Source organism: Castor canadensis, chromosome X (assembly GCF_047511655.1).
Source record: "Castor canadensis chromosome X, mCasCan1.hap1v2, whole genome shotgun sequence".
Taxonomy (NCBI): Eukaryota; Metazoa; Chordata; class Mammalia; order Rodentia; family Castoridae; genus Castor; species Castor canadensis.
This window is the reverse complement of record NC_133405.1, coordinates 52,253,710-52,276,030: the sequence shown is the minus strand read 5'-3', so window position 1 is coordinate 52,276,030 and position 22,321 is coordinate 52,253,710. Positions and strand designations below refer to the sequence as shown.

Below are 22,321 nucleotides of genomic sequence, written 5' to 3'. Positions count from 1 at the left end.
GTAGATGAAAAAATGAGACCTGTTAAAACTTCCAGGAATGGGGAGGAGGGGGGATAAAGGAGAATGGTGGAGGCGGTGAATTCAACTATGATATATTGTAAGAACTTTTGTAAATGTCACAATGTACCTCCAGTACAATAAAAAAAGATGTTCAAATGGTAAACAAATCCACGAGAAACAAGTGATTAATTTCATTAGCTGTCAGGAAATTGAAAACTGATACCACAATACTCAGAACATTTTACAGATGTTTTGAAATATCACCATATATCTCCTAAAATGTGTAAGTAATATTTTTGAATCTAGTTTTTAAAATATTAGATATGGAAATGTTAAATGCCCTGATTTGCTCATTATACAATCTACTCCTGTATTGGATTATCATATTGCTATATATTGTACAATTAAAATCATAATAATAATAAAGAGAATTTGACATCATAATTTGTATATAATGCTTTCACTATAGTTTATTATAGTTTATCCTAAATTTATTTGCAAATTGAGATATCTATTTTTTAATTATTTGCCTTCAAAGAAAGTAACAATAGAACCTCTCTAATTTCCTCTTGAAGCAAAATGTTACAGCCTGAAACAATGCCTGAGTTAAATTCCCAAGGTGTCAGGGAGACTTTCCTACGTGTTTACATTTCAAAAGGATGAAGTGCAGACCCCAGGGAAATGTCATATATTCCAAAAAGAATAAGAGCTCTTGCTTAATGAGGTTCCCCAAAGAAAGGTTCTTGGAAGGGCAGGGGAAGTAGTCTTTTAGCCCTTTATAAACAGATACAGTTATTGCCTTAGCTCTTTCATTAACAACAGTAGGGCTTTATACCCAAAAGCAGTTATGGGAGTTGCCTAAATTGTAGCAGGAAAGTCACCCATAGAGCTGAAAAGACTTGGGAAATCTTATCTTCTTATTTGATCTTAGTTTAGGAGCACTAGTAAGATACAGAATTACTCCTATACCTTTGGGCACTCTGGGACCCCAAAGTTTAAGAGCTGTCTACTTTTTGTTAGGTCCCTGGCATTCTTGGGGCAGGCGGAAGGACTTGAGGCTACACCTTAAAACCAGACCCCTGATTTATGACTGCTTGTTTCTCCCTGCCTGATTGTTTCTCGACTTGCAAAACAACTCAGGAACTTCCAGCTTCCAGTTACTCAACTAGCCAGGCATGTTGACCTGTTCCATCTGGTGATCGCAGATAATCAGAGACCAGAGACTCTCTCCTTCCACCATGGCTTGGCCCCTCCTATAAAGCCCACCATCCAATTCAGCCAAGTCGCTGCTCCCTGACCTCGAGGCGGGGGTGTGGGGGGGGCAACCATGTAGTCTGGATCTTAATAAATCTTTCCTTTCCACACGTGGCATGGTCTTAACTCGGCAGTACCTTACATCTGGTGCCGAAACCTGGGAGTGGTTATAGGACACTCCGGCCTGGGGCTGGTCCCTTGGCTTTCGTGTTCTGCCCTCTCCCAAACACAGACTGCTGAATTGACCCCACATGCCACCAGACTGTGGATTTCAGACCTTACTGCCTTGCCAGCTTTCCCACCCATCATTAGTCTTTCTCTTCCACTGCTCTCCACTTGACCTACTCCTCAGGCTCGGTAAGTGTCAACCACTTTGGGGTTGCCTGCTCTGTCTGGTCTGGTAGTCATGGCATTGTGCCAGGCACACTTCCTACGCCCACTGGGGTGCCCCTCCGCTTAGCACGGGGAGGCCTGGCTAACCGGTTGGGCATTCTCTACAGATGGCAACCCAGGCCAGGGACGCCTGCCCTTGGGTGCCCGTTTGGGTGACACTTACACTTCCCCCTCCATCTCATTCTCTTTCTCTCTCTCTCTCTTGCTTTCCCTCTCTGTTTTCCTTTCCTCTGCTCAAGGTGAGAGCTCAACAGCCCCTCCAGCTTACTATGACCAAACGGCAACTGGACGATCCTGCTCTCCTTGCCTGAGTCATGTAAGGGAAGCTAGATCTTGACCTAGCTCTATATTGGCCTGAAGAGTAAACTCACCAAGGCACCTGCCTGCTCTCTCTCTCTCGCTCTCCCTCTCTCTCTCTGTCTCTCTGTCTGTCTGTCTCTCTCTCTCCTTCTACATTTTGGGGACCTTCTACTCTACAGTAGACGTGTCCACTGGGATGCCTTCTCTGCACCCTCCCCCTTGGTCTCCAAGATGATATATAACCTAAGCAACTGGTTTATTACTGCAACACCGTTTGGCCTCAGTACAAGCTAGACAATCATTCACAATGGCCTGAAAACGGTACTTCTGATTTTCACGGACTTCTAGGTCTTGACAATTTCTGCCATCGCAATGGCAAGTGATCCGAAATTCCATTCGCCCAAGCTTTCCTTTCTCTCTGCTCTCAATCTTGTAACACCATTCAAATCCTCCTTGCCAACAACAAACCCCCTCTCAAAGTCTGTCTCTCCCTCCCACTGATCTTGTACTTGTGACCTCATGGGCTCTGTCTGCCCACCTCCCAACTCTTCCTGCCAGTCCTCTACATCAATTTCTTCTCCCACCTCATCCTCCTGTGACTCGGACCCCCCTTTTTCCACCCCTGTTGGTTCTCCCAAACATCTGCCACCCTATTCTCCTTCTACAGTAGTCACTATTGACCCTGAGCCATCTGCTCCTCAGGGACCAACACTGCCAGCCTTGCCCTCAGCCCCTACTACACCCTCACCCTTCTCCTCCCCACCTGCATCCCCCACTCCCATACCTCCTCCCAAGCATGCTCAGCCCACCTGTACCACTCAGGGAGGTGGCAGGAGCTGATGACATTATCAGAGTTCATGTGCATTTTTCCATGACTGATCTCTCTCCCAAATTGAAGAGACTTGGCTCCTTCTCTAATGACTCAGTCTCCTATATTAAAGAATTTAAATACCTAACCCAATTATTCTCAACTCTCATTTTATTTCCCAATCATTCCCTGATATTCAAAGAAAATTTAAACAGGCAGAGAGTGGCCCTCAAGCCCCCAGGGAGATCTTGTGAAAATGGCATTTAAGATATTTAATAACTGAGATGAGGTTTGAGACCAGCGAAAGGCCCAGCTCTTGGCGGCTGCCCTGAGGCCACCTCCTCCAACTTCGAGACGGGCTGGACAACAACACACACTTCCAGGGCCTGCTTCAAGTGCAACCAGATGGGACACTGGGCAAAACGCTGCCCTTCACCTCGCCCGCCGCCAGGACCCTGTCCACGATGTGGCCAGAATGGACACTGAAAGGACGACTGCCCCTCTTTGTCTCTGCAAGGTAGGTCGGTCTCCCATTCCCACTCTCGACAGAGTGAAAGCCTCACAGACCTCTTGGGTCTGGCGGCAGAAGACTGATGAGGCCCTGGGACCTTGGCCTCCTTCAAGATCACCTCAGAGGAGCCCAGGGTAACCTTCCAAGTAGCAGGTAGACCTCAATCACCTACTTGATGCTACCTGACTTCTCCGGTAAGCTTTATCCTTCACAGACCTCTGTGGTGGGGGTGGACGGTCTCCTCCACCAGCCAAAAAAGAAAAGACAGTTTTATTCAAATTAAAATTCTTATAAAAATTAATTTTAATATACAAGTTACAAAGTAAACAACTGGAAAAGGATATAGATAGGTATTGAATGTATTTTTGAGAAGTTGAAGGAAAAAGGAATGGTTTTTTGGATGAGAAAGGATTTTGTAAAGAAGGGTTTGTCCTAAAGATTGTTTCAAATAGGAAGGATAAGGACAAACCACCAAAGGGTTTAGTATGTTGTATGAAGGTCTGAGTAAGTTTTAAAAGTGTATAATAAAAGCTTCAGTGTGTGATAAAGTTAAAGTTCACTATAATCTAAGAGTTGCCTAAAAGATTTTTAAGGTCATGTCAAACTAAAATCTAATTCTCTATGTCCATAAAATAACAAGGCTCTTTAAGTACTACTAAATCAGAGTTCATTTATATATTTGCTCATGTGTCTTAAGTGACCATCTTGTAACTGTGTTCTGTGTCTATACTTTATCTAAATATGGCACAAAAAGTGTCAGTTTATATAAAATCATGAGATAAAACTCTCTTTTATCCAAAAGTACTACATTTAACCTGTATTCTGGCAGTCAGCCTCTATTTGCCTTTAAAGGTCCCACAAATGCTTCATAACAACTAACCTGGTCAGTTTTGCCACAAGAGCTTAAAGACAGCCCTCATCTTTGTGGACAGGCCCTAACTAGAGACTTATTAGATTGGCACTGCCCAGGGGCCACCCTTCTTCAATGCAGAGCCACAGAGCCCCTTATCTGCAGGGCAGCTAAGTCATTTTTAAAACTTTCTGGCCTCTGGGGATACGAAGTCTCTAAGAAGAAGGCTCAATTATGTCTTCCTCAGGTCACCTACCTAGGTGTGGTCTTAAAGGGACAGGCTCCCTAAAGCCCTTCTTTCTTGAGCCCCTTTTAAATAATGTATGGCCACCTATTTCTCTTAGAAAACTTGCCTCCAACAGACTCTGCTCCTCTGGTTGACTATCTGCCTTAGCTTAACCTTCTCAAGAAACTTCTCAGAGAGTGTGCAGACCAAATCCTGCTCCACCCCATAACAATTTCTATTAAAACCAGAAGATCCTGTACTCCTAAAGGATGTTTGGCCCTCTCTGCTGGGACCTCATTGGACTGGCCCTCATCTGGTCATCCTCACAATGCCCACCAATGTCAAGCTCAACAGGATCCCCTAGTGACAGCACCTGTCAAGGATAAAACATTGCCCACCAACTTCAGACTCTTCCACTATAAGAAAGGATGAGTACTCTTGCGTACCGCTGGGCCCCATGTGGCTAAGCCTCCCTTACAAACTCTCTCCCTCTTCCACTCCTACATAAGCTCTTAGTCCTCACCTGGCTATCGATCTGCTTTCCCTTCATACCCCAGAAATCCTCCTCCTGTGACCCATGCATGCGCATTGCAAGGGCAGGAAGTATTGTTACTAAGACTTTACTGTTCCACACTTACTATTCCTGTGCAGGCCCCGTTATCGGGTCACACACTCACAATCACACCATCTATCAAGTGTGCTCCCATGATAATCAATTTACCTGCTTCAACCCCACTTATCGCCCTGTGGCTCAATGGTTAGAACTCAGGAGTGGCCACCTTGCTGGGAATATTGTTCAAACCCAGGTGTTCGATCCTGAAAAACCAGTGTCATTATTGTTTAATGCATGTGCAGCCATAGACAAACTATGTGAAGGTGTAGGCAGTGGCTGTGGAGGCCAGGGTTGAGAAAGGACCTATACATCAAATGAAAAATATATGTGCTGGGGAGACAACTTCTGGCTGTGTAATAATGAGGGTTATCATTTTTGCCTTTATTGGAGTTGTGTTTCATGGACCACATGGCACGGGGCTACACACTTAGCCCTCCTTCAAAAGGGCACTACTACCCCTAACTGCAGCCAAGCCACCTGTAACCCTGTAAATTTCACTGTACTTAAGCCATCTGATTGGACACAGGGACAGATGGTTTACTGCCATAGATGGATTTAAAACACTGGTGGGGGGAGTGGGCCTAAATGATGCTATGGAAATACAAACCCTTAAACCAGGAAAATGCTCTTTAACTCTAGATGCCTCCAGGATCATTCAGGGAACTCAGCAGATAGACTTCCCACCAGATGCTACTACAACCTTCTCCCAACAACTGGCCTTGTCTGCAAATGAAGCCTGGGACAAACCGTCAGCCTCTGCTCCTGGGGACCTCACAAATTTCCAGCTGAACCTCCCTTAACAATGCCCCAACTGAGCGTGAAGCAGCTAGATCGATATGTGCCCATAATACCAACAAATGCTGGAATGTTAGGTCCCTGACATTCTTGGGGCAGGCGGAAGGACTTGAGGCTATACCTTAAAACTAGACCCCCTGATTTATGACTGCTTGTTTCTCCCTGCCTGATTGTTTCTTGGCTTGCAAAACAACTCAGGAACTTCCAGTTACTCAACTAGCCAGGCATGTTGACTGTTCCATCTGGTGATCGCAGATAATCAGAGACCAGAGACTCTCTCCCTCCACCATGGCTTGGCCCCTCCTATAAAGCCCACTATCCAATTCAGCCAAGTCACTTCTCCCTGACCTCGGGGGGTGGGGGGGGCAACCATGTAGTCTGGATCTTAATAAATCTTTCCTTTCCACACGTGGCATGGTCTTAATTCTGCAGTACCTTACACTTTCTGCCAATACCAGACAAAATCAAGAATACTGGTTAGTATCTAAAGAAGAAAACAACAACTTTACTCATTACAGTGCTGTTTAGCTTCAGTCTTCTGTTAAGTTGCAGACAAGTCATTTTATTGGGTGCTTCTACTTTCCTAAATATATTTGTATTTAATATACCATTTGTCAGAAGAAGTTCAAATATCTATCAGTAGATCATGCACAGTGTTATGGTTGCTAATCCAGACATTCCCTATACATCTCTTAGCTTTAATTTTAATTTAATACAATAGTTCTTTTTTTACCCAAGTGCTCACAAGTCACTCCTACTTATGATTACTGCTCTCTAATCTCATCATGCTCAAATTTCAAAATTCTAAATGAACTTCAAGCCTGCATGACGAATTTGGGGAATGCCGAGCACCTAAGATACTAATATAGATTTTTGCTCAAATTTGTTGTAAGAATGTATCACTTTGAATTGTGTAAGTGAACACACTTTATATAGATTACATCAAACAGGCTCCTTCTAAAAAGAGAGGGTTCACTCCCTTAGTTTGCTTCATGTTTGAACTAGAATAAGGACTAAAGTCTTGTTGGGGTCCGAGGTTGACCACCCCTCAGAGGAACAAAAGACACTGACGATAATGTAAGCCACAAAGTGAGGTTTATATTTCCAGCTAGCTGGAGTCCGGGTATCCGCCCGACCCAGCAGGTTTCAACGAGGACCCCGAATGCAAAGTTCAGGCTGCTTTTATATTTTTTAGACGTGAGTCATGGTCACACAGCAATTTTTATGGCCCCTGGGGTCACATATTTCTGATATCATCCACATCCTGGTAGTGGGGCAAGATTACTTGAAGATTATTTATCAGGAACTTGATAAACACCAGGTGTCTTAACTCATTGACTCACATACCGTTCTAGCAAGATTAACCAGAAACAGTCCCTGTTCCCAGAAACCATCCCACCTCCCTTTATTCCAGTAAGTGGCGGCTTGGGTCATGTTAGTCGTGGCCGGTTGAGTGGGCTGCAAGCCTCGAAGGTACCCTAACAGTCTCTTCTGACACATGATTCTAATTTAAGAGTTAAAGACAGTGATTAGGTTGAATCTCCAAGAAAACAGGGAAGTGGAGAACAACCATCAAGGGCAAGAGTGGAAGAAGGAGGAGGAAGAGAAAAGCAGAAGGAATGTTGATTTTTTCAACCTTGAGGAGTTAGCAAATATCCTTATTGTGCAATGCATGGATGAAAGCTAAAAGCAGGGAAAACCATAAATGGTCTTATCAAGTACAGGCTGAACTAAAACTATTTACCATATACATATTTACATGCACATGTATAAAATAATTCAGAAAAGTGGTGTCAATTTAAGATTTAGGATGAGTCAGAAAGATTGGCATTTAAAATTTTTTATTAGCATAAATTAATTGTACAAAGGGGTTTCATTGTGATATTTACATGATACATGGAATGTACATTCATCAAATTTACCTAATCTATATTATTCTTTCTTAAACCCCACCTTTTCAACACCTTTTAAAACAGCTTTTAATGAGTTTCATTATAAATATACTTCAATCATATTCATCCCATCACCCCCTCCTTTCCTACTGGTTCTCCACCCACCCCCAAATAGTCCCTCTTTTACAATGTCATATCATTATTATTACTGTTATTAGTATTATTATGTCTAGGTTCCACATATGGGAAAAACATGGTATTTGTTTTTCTGAGCTTGGCTTATCATGCTTAACATGATACTCCATAAGTCATTAATTTTCCTGCAAACAGCATAGTTTCATTTTTCTTTATTGCTCAATAATACTCCATTATGTATATGTATCACAGTTTTCTTTATATATTCATTAGTTGTTTGGCCCCTAGGCTGATTCCATAGTTTGGCTGTTGTGAATAGTGCTGCTATAAAATGGGTGTGCAGGTATCTTTACTGTATACAGACTTACATTCCTTCATATATATGCCCAAAAGTTGTATAGCATGATAACATGATAGTTCTAGTTTTGGTTTAAGAAACCTCCCACCAGAATTTCCCATTAAGCTCTGTTTACACTATTCCATGATTTCGCTAGCCTGCTGCTCCAAACTTTTCCTAATTATTCCCACAAACCAATTCCAAAGGCAACTGCCTCACTTTTCTGTTAACAGTTGTCTGTGTTAGTCAGATTTTTCTTCTTTTTTTGTCACTGTAACAAAGTACCTGACAAAACAATTTAAGGGAGGAAGGGTTTATTTTGGCTCGTGGTTTTGTTGTGGAAATACAGTCAGACGAGAAACCAAGTGACACTCAGAGAAGTAGGAGAAATCGGATTTTTACTTCATTTTATGCCAGCAGTCCCAGATGAGCTAGTACTCAAAATTCTGGGACCCCAGCAGTGAAACTACAGGATTCTTAAAGGGCCATGCAGGGGATCAGGTTACAGAGAATGTGCTGGTTGCTAATAGGTGGGCTCACACTGGGGTTAGGGACCCAGGGTTGTTTAGGTAGGAGCAGGGGGTGGGTCCTGTTTCAGAAAGTCTGCTTACAGAGGGAGACAAATAAAGGCAGGAATGGGCAGCAGGGGATCTATAGCAGGAAATCTGTTTGCAGAAGAAGACAAAGGAGAGGCAGGAATGGGCGGTTATCTCCCATGGGGCCTTTTATCTTGGCCCTGGACTCATTTTATGGCTTAAAGGGCAATTTCATAATCTGCTTTGAGGCAATTTCTATTTATTCCCCCCTTTCATGCTTTTCCTACTTGTGGACAAGCAACCCTATGTTCCTGGGACTCTATCAGGTTCCTCCTGTCCCAAGGGTCAGTATTGGGTCACCAAAAGCTATAACTTTATTGACTCCATTTGCAAGCTAATGAAGTGAGTTATGGCATTGCATATGCAGGGGCTGAATAGAAGGCCAATGGGAGCATGAAAAGAGGACCAGCCAAGGGGAATAGCCATGAGGCCCGATTTCAGATGCTGCTCCATCTGTTCCAGGAATTTGCTAATTCCTATCTGCTATGTGTGACCCGGTCCTGTAATTGCTGAGCCATATCTTTGACTACTCCCAAATGATTCACATAAAAGCAATATTGTTCATTTAGGAAAAGACAGGCCTCCCCCCCTCCTTTTGGCAGTGAGTAGGTCCAACCCTCTCCAATTTTGGATGACCATTGATGTTAGGGGGTCCAGCTAGTCCTGCATGGTCACTATGGAGCTAGCCACTTGTTCTATGTCATTTGTTAGGTCCGCAGAGAATTGATTATAGTAGGAAGCTGATGAGGCAATTCCTCCTATGCCTGTTCCTATTCCAGCTGTTATCCCTAATCCAATTAGTAAAGGTATGAATTGGATAGTTCTCTTTGTCTGTGTGTGGGCCATCAAAGTTACGGGGAAGGTCTGATTGTTAGGCACTATGTTTACTTGGGGGGGTGAGGAATACTAATGTGCAAATGCCCTACCAGTTAGCTGGGAAGCACTGATAAGCAAGGGTCTTGCATACAAAGAAGGTTCCTGGGCTGCTGCACTATGGTCTTTCAATTGTACTTCTAATGGTGGTGGCTGTACAGTTTTGGTTCTGGGCACATTGGCTAGCATCCAGTTCCCCCACTGGATAGTATCCTCTTGAATTGTAGATACAATTAGGGGCCCTCTGAGATGGCTGTATATTGCTTACTTTGGGTTTCATGCTGGTAGAGTTGGAAGTAGCATCACGCACACTCTGGTTAAGGGGGCTTACCAGGGCCACTACATAATGGAGGGGACCTGAGGACAGGCAGAGACAACAATCACCTGCCAATGGTGAGTTTGTAAGATTAAGGAGGTGGTGAGTTGCATTTAACAGGCTGTACAGCTAGGGTTCCAAGTTAAAGTTCCTTGCCCTGGAAGGAAGCCTTAATGGGGGTTGTGGTGGTGGCAGATCAACGTCTTTTATGGGCTCATAACCATCTAGGTAATTGTCTCTGGATGGTTTTTCTGTACCTGTGGGTTTTCCCTCTGTAGACTGATATGGGGATGAGGTCGTTGGAGAGGATGCCCAGACATAGTGAGGTTTATTTCCTCCCCCTGTCATTTTATTGGTCCATACTTTTAAGGGGTCCCCTCTTTCTTCCAGCAAACCATCTGCCCTATAGTGCCATTGTTCTTGCAGCACCCCATTCGTCCTGTCAGTTTTCCTTTATAGTAAATTGTCCCTCCTCTGGTACATTTAGAAGTTGATATGCTGCATGTGGGTGACAGGTATTGGTAATAGGTGAAGGCATATCATAGTTTTCCCTGGAAGGAGAGAGGTTTCACTCTCCTTCCCAGCCTCTAGATGGGACAACCTTAAAATGCAATGGAGTCAGAAGGCAAAAACACATCAAAACCTCATCTCTGAGACTGGGGTCTGGGCTATAGATAGCACCAAACAACAGTAAGCCTCCCTACTTTGAGGAAATAACAGGGGTCCAACAGTATTCTTTGGCTTATGTTCCAATCCTGGGGTGCAGGGACGACCAGTCCTAGTGTGAACAGTGCTGCAACAATACTAATCATCAGGATGGGGTAAGGGTGGCAAAAAGGGGGATACATTTATGTCCTGGTGGGCAAATCCTCAGGCTTCCACCGTGTGTTGACCAACCAGCTTCCGGGAGGTGGCTGAAGCAGGGCTGGAGCTTTCTCAGGCAATGGGGTGCTGTTTTGACATTCTCTGAAACCTCAATTTGAAGGGGTTAGTTGGGTCACGGATGGCCTGCCAGTCATTGGGGTCTGCAGGGGCTGCTACCTTCTTTATCTGTGAATGATGAACTATGGAGTGATACCTGCAACTTTAACAGCTGTGGGAGTTGCTAATATTACTATATGGGGAACAGTCCAACTGGGTTGGAGTGGCTCCTTTTTCCAATCTTTTACCCATACCATATCCCTGAGTTGGTGGAGATGGGCCCAGTTACCCATGGGGATTGGGGTCCTTTCTAAGACTTCCCGGGAGATGTGGCATAGGGTTTTTCCTAGGGCCTGGAGATGCCAGGACATGTCTAGATTTTCAATTTGCCTGAGGTCCCATCTGAGCCTGTTTATTATGGGAGGGAGTCTGCTATAGAGAATCTCAAAAGGTGAGTAGTCGGAGGGTCTAGGGGTACAGTGTACCCTGAGCAGGGCCAATGGTAGCATGTCTATCCAGGAGTATTGTGTTTCTTGGCAGAATTTGGCTAAGGTAATTTTGAGGGTCTGGTTCATGCACTCTGTTTTCCCTGAACTCTGAGGCCTATAAGCTGTGTGGAGCTTCCATTTTATTTTCAAAATTTAAGCCAGGTTTTGGACTATTTCTACCACAAACGCTGGTCCGTTGTCCAATCTGATAGAAAGGGGAAGCCCATATCTGGGGATAATTTCTCTTAAAAGGGCCTTTACTACCTCTCGTGCCTTCTCTGTGTTGGGGGGGTAAGCCTCAACCCACCCTGAGTAAGTGCAGACAAGAACCAAGAGGTACCGATATCCTCAACAGGGTGTGACCTCTGTGAAGTCCACTCACAGGTCCTCAAAAGGCATGGTGCCTGTTGTTTGTATCCCAGGGCTTGGCTTAGGCCTTTGACTTGCATTGTTTTGTGCACATGTAATGCACCCAGCACTTACTTGGGCATACATGGTAAAGAGCTTGGGAATGAAATAGTATTTGTCCAGTAGTTTTTCCAGGGCCATTTTCCCCAAGTGCGTTAGCTCATGTTGTTTTACCAGAGAGGCTGCTACAGCACAGGGGACAAAAAGTCTCTGGTCAGGCAACTTCCACCAGCCTCCCTTTTCTTTTATTCCCTTCTCATCTTTTGCTCTTTGTTTTTCCTCCTTGGTGTAATTTGGGATGGGAGGCAGCTCCGGAGCCAACTGAAGTTTGGCGGTTTGCTTTGGCACTCCAGGGGAGCTTAGCTCTTCTGCTGCCCTCCTTGCCACCTGGTCAGCCAAGATATTCCCTCTACTGACATAGTCTGTGCCCCTTTGGTGGCCTCTGCAGTGGATAATAGCCACCTGAGATGGTTCCCAGACTGCTTCCAGCAGTTGGAGGATTTCTTCTTTGTTTTTAATCTCTTTTCCCCCTGCTGTCAGCAGTCCTCTTTCCTTCTATATTGCTCCATGCACGTGCAGGGTGGAAAAGGCATACTTTGAATCCGTGTAGATGTTCACCCACTTTCCTTTTGGATATTGTAATGCCTAGACCAACACCCAAAGTTCAGCTCATTGTGAGAGTCGGGTTAGCAATGTCTTTGTCCCCTCCCAGGATTTCTCCCAGTTGTGGCTTGTCAGGAGCAGATCATCCATGTATTGGAGCAAGGTACAGCTTGGATTTTCTCCAGGGAAGTTGACAAATCTGCCTCTAGGGCTTCCCCGAGCAAGGTGGGTGAGTTTTTAAATCCCTGAAGAAGTCTGGTCCAGGCCATTTGTGTTTTTCTTCCAGTCTGGAGGGTCTTCTCATTCAAAGGTGAACAGAGGCTGGCTAACCCGGGCCAGGCAGATGCAGAAAAAAGCATCCCTTAGTTCCAGGCAGGTGAACCAGCTTGCTTGTGGTGGTAGAAGGCTCAAGAAAGTGTAGAGGTTAGGAACTACCAGGTGCAGCATGATAATGGCATTGTTGACTGCCTGCAGGTCCTGGACAGCCCGGGAGTTGTTTCCTCCTGCCTTCTTGATGGGTAACAGTGGGGTGTTCTATGGTGAATGGCATTCAATCAATATCCCTGCATCCTTCAGCCACTGTAAGTGGGCCTGAATTCCCAAGTGTGCTTCCTGTGGCACTGGATATTCTTTCTGTCTAACAGGGAAAGCCCCAGGTTTGAGATCTACCATTATGGGTACATGGTTCTGAGCCAGGCCAGAGGGCCCTTTTTCAGCCCAGACATCGGGAAACTACTCCAGCAGGCAGATGGGCTTCATCAGGTCCCTCTTTTCCTGGTGGTGGAGCTGCCATTCATCTTCCCTAGGCATAGTCACTGCCATGATGAGGGCATTTGGTTCTCTCACTGTAAGGCTTGTGGACCCTCCCTGGGTGAAGGTGTTAGTAAGTCACTTCCCAGCAAAGGAATTGGGCATTCTGGTAGGTATAGGAATTTGTGAGTCCCATGGGCCCTCCTACTTGGCATGTTTGGGGTCTGCAGAACTGCTGGGCAGTTTGGGTGTTGGTGGCTCCAACTATTGTGGCCTTGCATTTGGTGAGTGGAACCACAGGTTTAGTGACCATGGAATGTTCAGCACCTGAGTCCACCATGAAGATTATTGTTTGGCCCCCCACTTTCATTTCAACCATGGGCTCTTGGGGGCCTAGTAGTAAGAAGCCCAGTCTTCCCTAGTCTGACTCAATTCCTGCTAGTCCAATGAGGTCCTGGGCCTCTGGCTCAGGTTGCCATCTTGGCTTCTTTCCTGGAGTAGTTGTCTTAGGCGCCAATGCTGGTCCCTTGCAGCAGGGTCATTCATTCTTCCAGTGGCCAATCTTCTTGCAATAGGCACATTGGTCTCATTGGAGTGGGGTTCTTCCATTGGGTCTCTCCTTCCATGGTGGAGCTGACTGCTTGGTTAGGTCTGGCTTCCCCAGTGCTGCAGCCAATAAAGACAACTTGGCTTCCATTATTTTATTGGCCTCTTGTTTTCCTCCTTGTTCACAAAGACTTTATTTGTTACTTCTAATAGCTGGGTGGCATTCATTCCAGTGAAACCTTCAAGTTACTGAAGTTTCTAGTAAATGTCAGCATATGACTGGGCCACAAACTCTGTATTGACCATCTGCTGGTTTTCTGGCACTTCTGGATTGAAGGGGGTGTACACCTGGAAGGTCTCACAGAGTCTCTTATAAAAATCAGTTGGTGATTCCTCTGACTTCTGGATAACTGCCCCAGTTTTGGACATGTTAGTTGGCCTGTTGGCTCCAGCCCTGAGCCCATGTGGGAAAGTGGTGAGATATTGAGTGAGGACTCCTCATCCTTCTGCTGTATTGAAGTCCCAGGTAGGCCAAGCATCAGGGGCTGCCTCTCTTGCCCAAGCTTCTGCATCTAGAGTTCCTGCTGGGGCCTGCCCTTGGAGACAGCAGCGAGCCTCTGTCAGGATTTGCCGTTGCTTTTCTGTGTTGAAAAATGTCAGGAAGATCTGTTGGCAGTCATCCCAAGTAGATTAATGGGTCTGAAATGTGGATGCTAGGAGGTTGACCATGGCCTGGGGTTTTTCTGAATAAGGCGGTGGTTGGTTCCTCTGATTTAAGAGGTCAGTTGTACTGAAAGGCTGGTAATAGAGGATAGAGCATCCAAGCTGGGCCATGCCATCAGCACCAATCTGCTGAGGCCCTTGCATCTCGCAGAGTGGCTTTTGCAGGGCCCTGGCCTGAGGGGCTGGAGCCTGGGATGACTGAAGGCAGCAGCTCAGAGGCTGTGGACTTGGACTTCAAGCTGGGGATGGTTGTGGGACTTCATTGGGACTAGGAGACTGCTGGCGGGGCTGAGGGAGACTCACTGAAGGTGGTGTACTGTCTGGGAGAAGTGTCACTTGCTGCACTGATGGTGGAGGAGCTCTGGGAATGTACATCGGGGGGATAGGTGGTTCATCTTCTGGATCCCCTTGCAGAACAGGCTTGGTTGGCTTCTGGTATTTAGGCTTCATTGCCTGGGCCATGAAAACTCTGCTCTGTCTCTTTTTGTTGGTGCAGAATTTGACCCAAGGGGGCATAGTCTGAGACACCTGAAGCCAGGAGTTGATATGGGGGAACTGATTGGCATGCCCAGAGGCTCCTATTACTACCTGATAAATGGCCCTGATAGTGGGAACCCCAAAAGTGGGCCACTCCAACTCACACAGTGTGCACAGCCTCCCAGGAGACATTTTTATCCCATAAATTCCTGAGAATCCCTTCTTAAAATGTTTAAGCATACACTCTAGGACCGTGGGCTTTGAAGAACTTCCACCCATGGCAGTTAGAAGTGTTCTATATACCCACCCTATGTATTCCCCCTCCATGTCAGTGGCGCAAAGATAAACAATGGTGGGTGCCCGTCAAGAGAAGAGACCAATCAGATGTCTGCCTGGCCGTGGTCCGAAGGAACTTAGCTGCCTCTTAGCATCAATGGCGGGGTCAGCCTTGTGACTCTAGATCGGGTTTCCCTGATGCTGCCCTAAACCATATGAGGTTCACCATGGAACTATAGGACAGACACACTCGGACTCTGTAGCCTTTCGGCTGTGGAGCTACAAACTCAAGCCTGAAGTGAGGACAAATCAGGCTGCTCATTCACACACATATTCACATCAGAAGTTATTATAGTTTTCCTTTTACCCTTTTGGGGAAGTCCCTAACCTGTGGAATTCCTCTTGGAGATTCTTGGGAGCTGATCAGACACCTCTTCTGCCCAGTGGGATGGGACCTGAGGGCTGACTTCCCCACTGGGGCTTACCTAGTTGGATGAAATTGCCAGGTGAGTTGGTCCACTTCTCTTTGGAGTTCAGTCAGGGCAAGACTACTCAGAGGGTTGGAACTTCAGGGTGAAAAAGGACACAGAATACTGTGGGTTGGTGCACTTCCTCATTCGGTCCCAAGTCCCTCCTTATTTCAGGTGCAGTCCAGCCGCAGGCTTCTGGCTCAAGGGACCAGAATGGTTGGTATCTCACTGCGGCCTCCAGAAATGTTGTAGCAATATCGTCAGATGAGAAACCAAGCGACACTCAGAGCAGTAGGAGAACTCAGATTTTTATTTTATTTTATGCCAGCATTCCCAGATGAGCTAGTACTCAAAATTCTGGGACCCCAGCAGTGAAACTATAGGATTCTTAAAGGACCATGCAGGGGATCAGGTTACAGGGAATGTGCTGGTTGCTAATAGGTGGGCTCACACTGGGGTTAGAGACCCAGGGTTGTTTAGGTAGGAGCAGCAACGGGGCTTTGTTTCACAAGGTCTGCTTACAGAGGGAAACAAAGAAAGGCAGGAATGGGCGGTTATCTCCCATGGGGCTTTTTATCTTGGCCCTGGACTCATTTTATGGCTTAACTGGCAATTTCATAATCTGCTTTGAGGCAATTTCCTATTCAGTTTCAGTCCATTGTGGAAATCAGTGTGTGGTGAAGTAGAGTGGCTCACATCATTGTGGCCTGGAAGCAGAAAGACAATCCCTGAAATACATGGTTTTCTCCTTTTCTCCGTCTTATTTCATCTGACCACTAAGCTACTGGATGTCACTGCCCACGTTCAGGGTAGGTCTTACCATCTTAGATAATCCTCTCTTGAAATGCCCTCACAGACACACTCAGAACTGTGCCTTACTAATCTCCTAGGTGATTTTCAACCCAATGAAGCTGATAATCAAGATTAAACATCAGATATCATTTTTGTGTTCATCACTAATAGCATACTTGGTGTTAGAAATCCATCTAAGTTATAAAATTTCTTTCTTTTTTTTTGGTGGTACTGCAGGTTTGAACTCAGGGCCTAATGGTTGCTAGGCAGGTGCTCTACCACTTGAGCCATGCCCCCCAAATTTATTTCATATATGCTTATAAAGAGCAACATTATTTTATAATATATAACAGTTCAATAATTTTTATAGCTCCTCTTTGATAGTTATTTAGGTTTTAGTATTTGTTATTACAAAATGCTACAGTGAATGTTCTTATACATATATCTTTGTAAGCTGTGCAGTTATTAGCCACAGATGAAAATAAGTTCTTGGCAAAAAAAGATCTAGAGCAACAGTGATGAGAGAGAAAAATAAACTGGATGTAATGAAACAATGAGAGGAATATATTATTTGCTCCAAGAGAAGTATTTTTTGGAATACTTGCCTTAATCAACACAGAGGATGCAGAAGTTGTAAATTTAGATGTGTACTGGTATGTGACACAAAGCATACTTGTATCTTAAATGTAGAAGTTTGTGGATTACAGTTACACAGAAATGCTCAGTTAGATTCATCCTAAATCAATCTCACATCTAGAGCTAGACTACCAATCCCACTATCAACCAGTCATTATTGACCTAACTATTAATAATATTAATGAATTCCTAAATTCCTAAATCTTCATATTTTCCATATTCATATGACCAATAAAACCTTTTGAAAACCAAACAAATTTCTTTGCCATATCCTGTCATAATACATGAAATTCTCAGCAGCACTTTAACCTATAAAGGGCTGAGAGGAAGAAAGAAACATATTTGTTGTTGGCAATAATGGCACCGATAGGTTTCAGTTCTTACTGCACCCTTAAGCTTCTGTTTTCCCGGGTCACAGTCCTGCCTCCCAGGGTCACAGTCCTGCCTCAAGTCTAGCTTGAATCCTCCTCCTGCCCCAACTTCCAATCAGCATGAAACATAAGATCCTAACCAATCAGATCATGCTGAGTCTCACTGAGGGGTGTTTAAGCACCTGCCCTTCTCTCTCTCTCTCTCTCTCTCTCTCTCTCTCTCTCTCTCGGCTCTCTCTGCTCTCTCCCTCTCCCACCCAGCAACAAAGAATCTCTTGGCCAGATCACTCCTCTCCACGTGGTCATTTTTGGGGCCCACATTTCCTTACATTTGTTGTTTTTCTAGTCTATGCCAGTACTAAATTATCTGTTTAATTCTCTTAACAATCCATCTAGTAGGTATCATAATTCCAATTTTACAGATAATAGAATTGAGGAATTTAAACTCAAATGTGTAGTAAATAGTATAATCAGAACTATAGCTTGTGTCTCTCTGGAGAAAAATCCCATGCTCTGTGCATCATCCCACAGTTCTACCCCAAGGATTAAGGGTTGCTTATTTTGGAAATGAACTAGTATGGACAAACTTCTTAGCTATGATATCCATCTTATTCTTTCTCCTGGAAACAATGGCTACAAAAACCCAGGCAAGAAGGCTAGCCAAACCTTTGAGTTGTCTTCCACCTTCAAGAAGTTTGCCCTTCAGCACCTTTTTTGGTAGCACTCACATGCATGATGAAATGAGTACAACTTTTTTACTCACTTTTCTCTGGTCCTCATTGACTTTGAAGAAGTTGATGTAGGATACTGTCAGATCCTTTCTCTCTTGGGTCTTGCCTAGGACCTGGAGCTTGATTCTGGAGCAGAGTAAGAAGAAAAGAGCAAATCAAGCTTCAAAGATTAAATGACTCTCCCACACTTTGTAGAGCAGTCTCAGAGACAGTGAGTTACCAGAAGCCACCCACGCACCTCCCCCCCAACACCTTCCCACAGGGGAAGTGTAACATATTAGATAGTTTCCATGGTTAATTCTACTTTACTTATTTTAATAATAATCTGAACCATTCAATCAATTGTTCTAGAATCAACTTATACAGACTTCTGATAAAGAGGTGGCTTGGTCATGATCATGTACCTTCTATGCTTATAATTATATAATTATCACTTGCTTTTCATTAAGTGATGAAAGGAGAAATAACAGGATGAACAATTCCAAATGAGACATGATAAAATAATTTCTGATTTGTTTTGGCACAACTTTCTCAGAAACATTCAATCACCCACAATTTTAGCCCATGCTATATGTAATCTTTAACTTAAGAACCCTTAACTTTAGGTTTAACTGTCCAGACCTATCTCTAATCAAGAGATTTATGTTTACTGAAGATAAATGAAGGCGTGTGAGCAAAGGCTGGCTGTATTAGCACATTACATTATTTAGTTTTGTCTTTGGTGAGAGACATATCTTTTGGCTGAAGGTGGCTTTCAAGAGCAAATGGATTTTACTTGCTCATAAAACAACTCCTAACTCTCTAACTAGCTACATAACCTTTTATGTGTTAAAATTTAAAAAACAGGCGGCCATTGTACAGAAGCTATCTCTGTCCTTTGAATTCTCACATAATGAGCCAAACTGAAACCTAATTTAGGAGTAAATTTTATAAAAAACAGCTGAGTTTCAGCTAATCATAGGCAACTAACTAATCACACCATGCCCAAACAAGACAAATGTCTTATCACATTATGGGTAAATGAGGCAAATACCTAACTCTAGTCAATCAGATGATTACTTTGTTTCCATGATCAACCAATAAGGTCATATTGCCTTCTGAACCTCTTCTGATTCTGTTTGCTACCTGACTCACGAATCATTCTTTGCTCAAATAAGTTCTATTAAATTCAATTTGCCTGAGGTTTTTCTTTTAAAACACATAAAAGAATAGAATATATTGAAGACAAAAGCCAATATCAAATTAATATAGGCAGGGGGGAATAAAGGAAAATGGTGGAGGGGGTGAATTCAAGTATGATGTATTTGACATATTGTAAGAACTTTTGTAAATGCCACAATGTATCCCCACCCAGCTCAGCAATAAAAATTTAAAAATTAAAAAAAGAATTAATATCAAGCTAATCCAAACAAGATGGAAACCAGTCTGTGGATCTTCAAGCATGCAAATTCCAAGGAGCCCAAAAGCCCAGATAGCCAAATAAAATGAGTGAGCCTTTCACACTTGATACTTCTGGTCCTGTTGTTCAGGATACTGGGGCCTTGCTGACCAGGGGTAAATGATCACCCAGTGAGTGACAGCATGCCAAGGACTGTTGAAAACAACTGCAGAGATAGTTATAGGCAGTCATTTTTAGCCTCACAGACAGGATAATTGTCTAATTACTCTGAAACACAAAAGGAGATTCCATTACTATATAGAGGCTGTGTCTTTGTTAAAAAGCATTCCCCTTCCAAGTACATGGCAGTAACAATTAAGTAACTGATAAATGGGAGCAAACACATGCACAGGCAAGGGAGGTGATCACTGTAAGTTAACAAACAAGCACAAACACACAAACCTATCACTATTTCTTCTTTTATGGTTTGTCATAGTTCCATGCCACTTTGCTGACAAACCCAAGATTAGAACTCCTATACTATTATTATTAGAGCACCATCCTTGTCTGACTCTTTTTTTTCCCAATTTGTTCTTGAATTTGCAGTGCATGGGAAACGGGAAAAATCAGAAACCAAGGTTGTGAAATATTTCATAATATTGCTATTTTGTTGAAGCTTGATTCCAGTCCCTAGGGCAGTTTTAGACTGGAATATAAAACATATTTGTGAAATTCTAAAAAAAGAAATGATTAAAATTCAGTATGTACCTGACCTCAACTTTAAAAATAGTATCTGCAAAAGGATGCTATTTTAACTAATAAGTTAACATTTATTAAAATGGAGCAATTAAAAATCTGATTATGTTTTATTTGATAAGATGGCAAAATATTAATGAAATGATTATTGAGTTGACCAAGGTCAGATAAATAACTATATTAAAAGTACTGTTAAAAGTTTCCCGGTCAAGATCGGATCCAAGATGGTGACAGAGCAGCAGACCTTGTGAGCTGACCCAGAGATCCTACAGAGAAGCTGAAGACATGCCTGACTGAGGTAAAGCTCCAGGGACAGACAAAAACACTGCACTCTAAAGACAGATCGTGGAAGGCTTCACCACACCATGATCTAATATAAGAACAGTCGGCCTGCCAAATCCCCGCCCCGTAGGTCTGCAGAGCCGCTGCTCCATTCTGCCGGGCTCTCTGTCCCTCGGGCTGCACCAGGCCACAGCTCTGTTCTAGAACCACACACCCTGGAATACCAGCCCCTTGTTCTTGCTGCTGGCCCCAGGACAACCGGGATCCCCGCCGCCAGTCTGAGCCGGCCCCAGCCTGGAGCTGGTCCCACAGGCTCGCTGGGATGGGATACCCGCCCCCCACCAAGCCCACTGCCCTTCAGGCCCTGTTGAGCCCCAGCCACGTGTGGGACGACCAGAACCCACCCCACCCATCAGGCCCTGCCTGGCTCCAGCTCCATGTGGAATAACTGGAGCCCTGCCCTGTTGGGACAGGCACCATCCTGGTGTGAGTCAGCAGCACCCACCAGCGTGCCAGGAACCCTTCCCCCTGTGCAGAGCTGGCTCCAGCTCTACAGGCTTCCCAGATAACCACTCCACCAGGTTCCCGCTTGGGCCGCCAATAGAGGGCTCCAAGAGTGCCTAAGAGACACTCACAGACTGGACTGGACACTAAAGAACTAAAACCAACTAAACCTGCAATCTTACTGTTCCAGAACTGGTGATTTTTTTTTTTCTCCCCTCTTTAAGGGCTTGCCAGCCTGGTTTGCTGTTTGATCACCCACCATCTTTTCCATTTCTTTTTCCTTTATTTCTTTCCTTTTTTTCTCTCTTCTCTCTTCCTTTTATCTTCCCTTCTCTTTCTCTTTTGTAACCCTCTGTAACAATTTTGTTATTATTAACATTGTAACCCAGCTAATACCAAATTACACATAGTCCAGGGACAGAAATGGTACCTAGTGGAAATATGGGAAGAAGATACAGGTGTGGAAACCATACTTCTCCCAAAAATAAAGTAGTACAGGATTTAGAGCAAAATGAAGAAAACAGATACACAGTCCCAGACTCCAACAAAACAAAGATAAACTATACCAAGGAACCCAATGAAGAACACAAGACCACTCTGAAAGAAGAAATTCTACAAGTAATTAATGAGAATTTCATAGAGATGCTACTAGACATAGTCAACCAAAACGTACAGGAGGCACTCAAGAAATTCCAAGACTACAAAACTCAAGAATATCAGAAAACACAGAAACAAATAAAGGAAATCATAGAAGCCCTAAACAAACACCAAACTGAAACAAAGATCACCATAAGCAGAGAGATAAATGAATTAAGGGCAAAAATTGACAATATTAAAGAAGTAACCCATGATATGGAAACCCCCCCAAAAAAGAATGAAACAGAAATACAAAACAAAATGGAAGGCCATTCCAGCAGAATAGAACAAACAAAGGACAGAATCTCAGAACTTGAAGATGAAATGGTAATTAAAGGAAAAACTGAAGAACTATTAATTAAACAACTCAAGACCTGTGAAAAGAAAATGTAGGAACTCACTGACTCCATCAAAAGACCAAACCTGAGAATCATGGGCATTGAAGAAGGAGAAGAAGTGCAAGCAACAGGAATGCATAATATACTCAAAAAATAATAACAGAAAATTTCCCAAATCTAGAGAAAACTGTGCCCATTCAGGTATAGGAAGCCTCCAGAACACCGAACAGACCTAACCAAAATAGAGCTACCCCATGACATATCATCATTAAAACAACAAATACAGAGACTAGAGAAAGAACATTGAAGGCCGTAAGAGAGAAAAAACAAATAACA

The 22,321-nt window shown here is 43.9% G+C and overlaps 1 protein-coding gene across 1 annotated transcript in view; it reads left to right on the top strand.

The window, feature by feature from the left end:
* Window positions 1–1,245: 1,245 nt before the first annotated feature.
* The window catches only part of LOC109680828 (nuclear RNA export factor 2-like), a 67,615-nt gene continuing 46,539 nt past the window's right edge, over window positions 1,246–22,321 (top strand). Inside the window, exons 1-2 of the mRNA XM_074062238.1 lie at window positions 1,246–1,611; window positions 2,958–3,272. The gene's annotated coding sequence lies outside the window, so the exon portion shown is untranslated. The remainder of the gene's footprint in view (window positions 1,612–2,957; window positions 3,273–22,321) is intronic.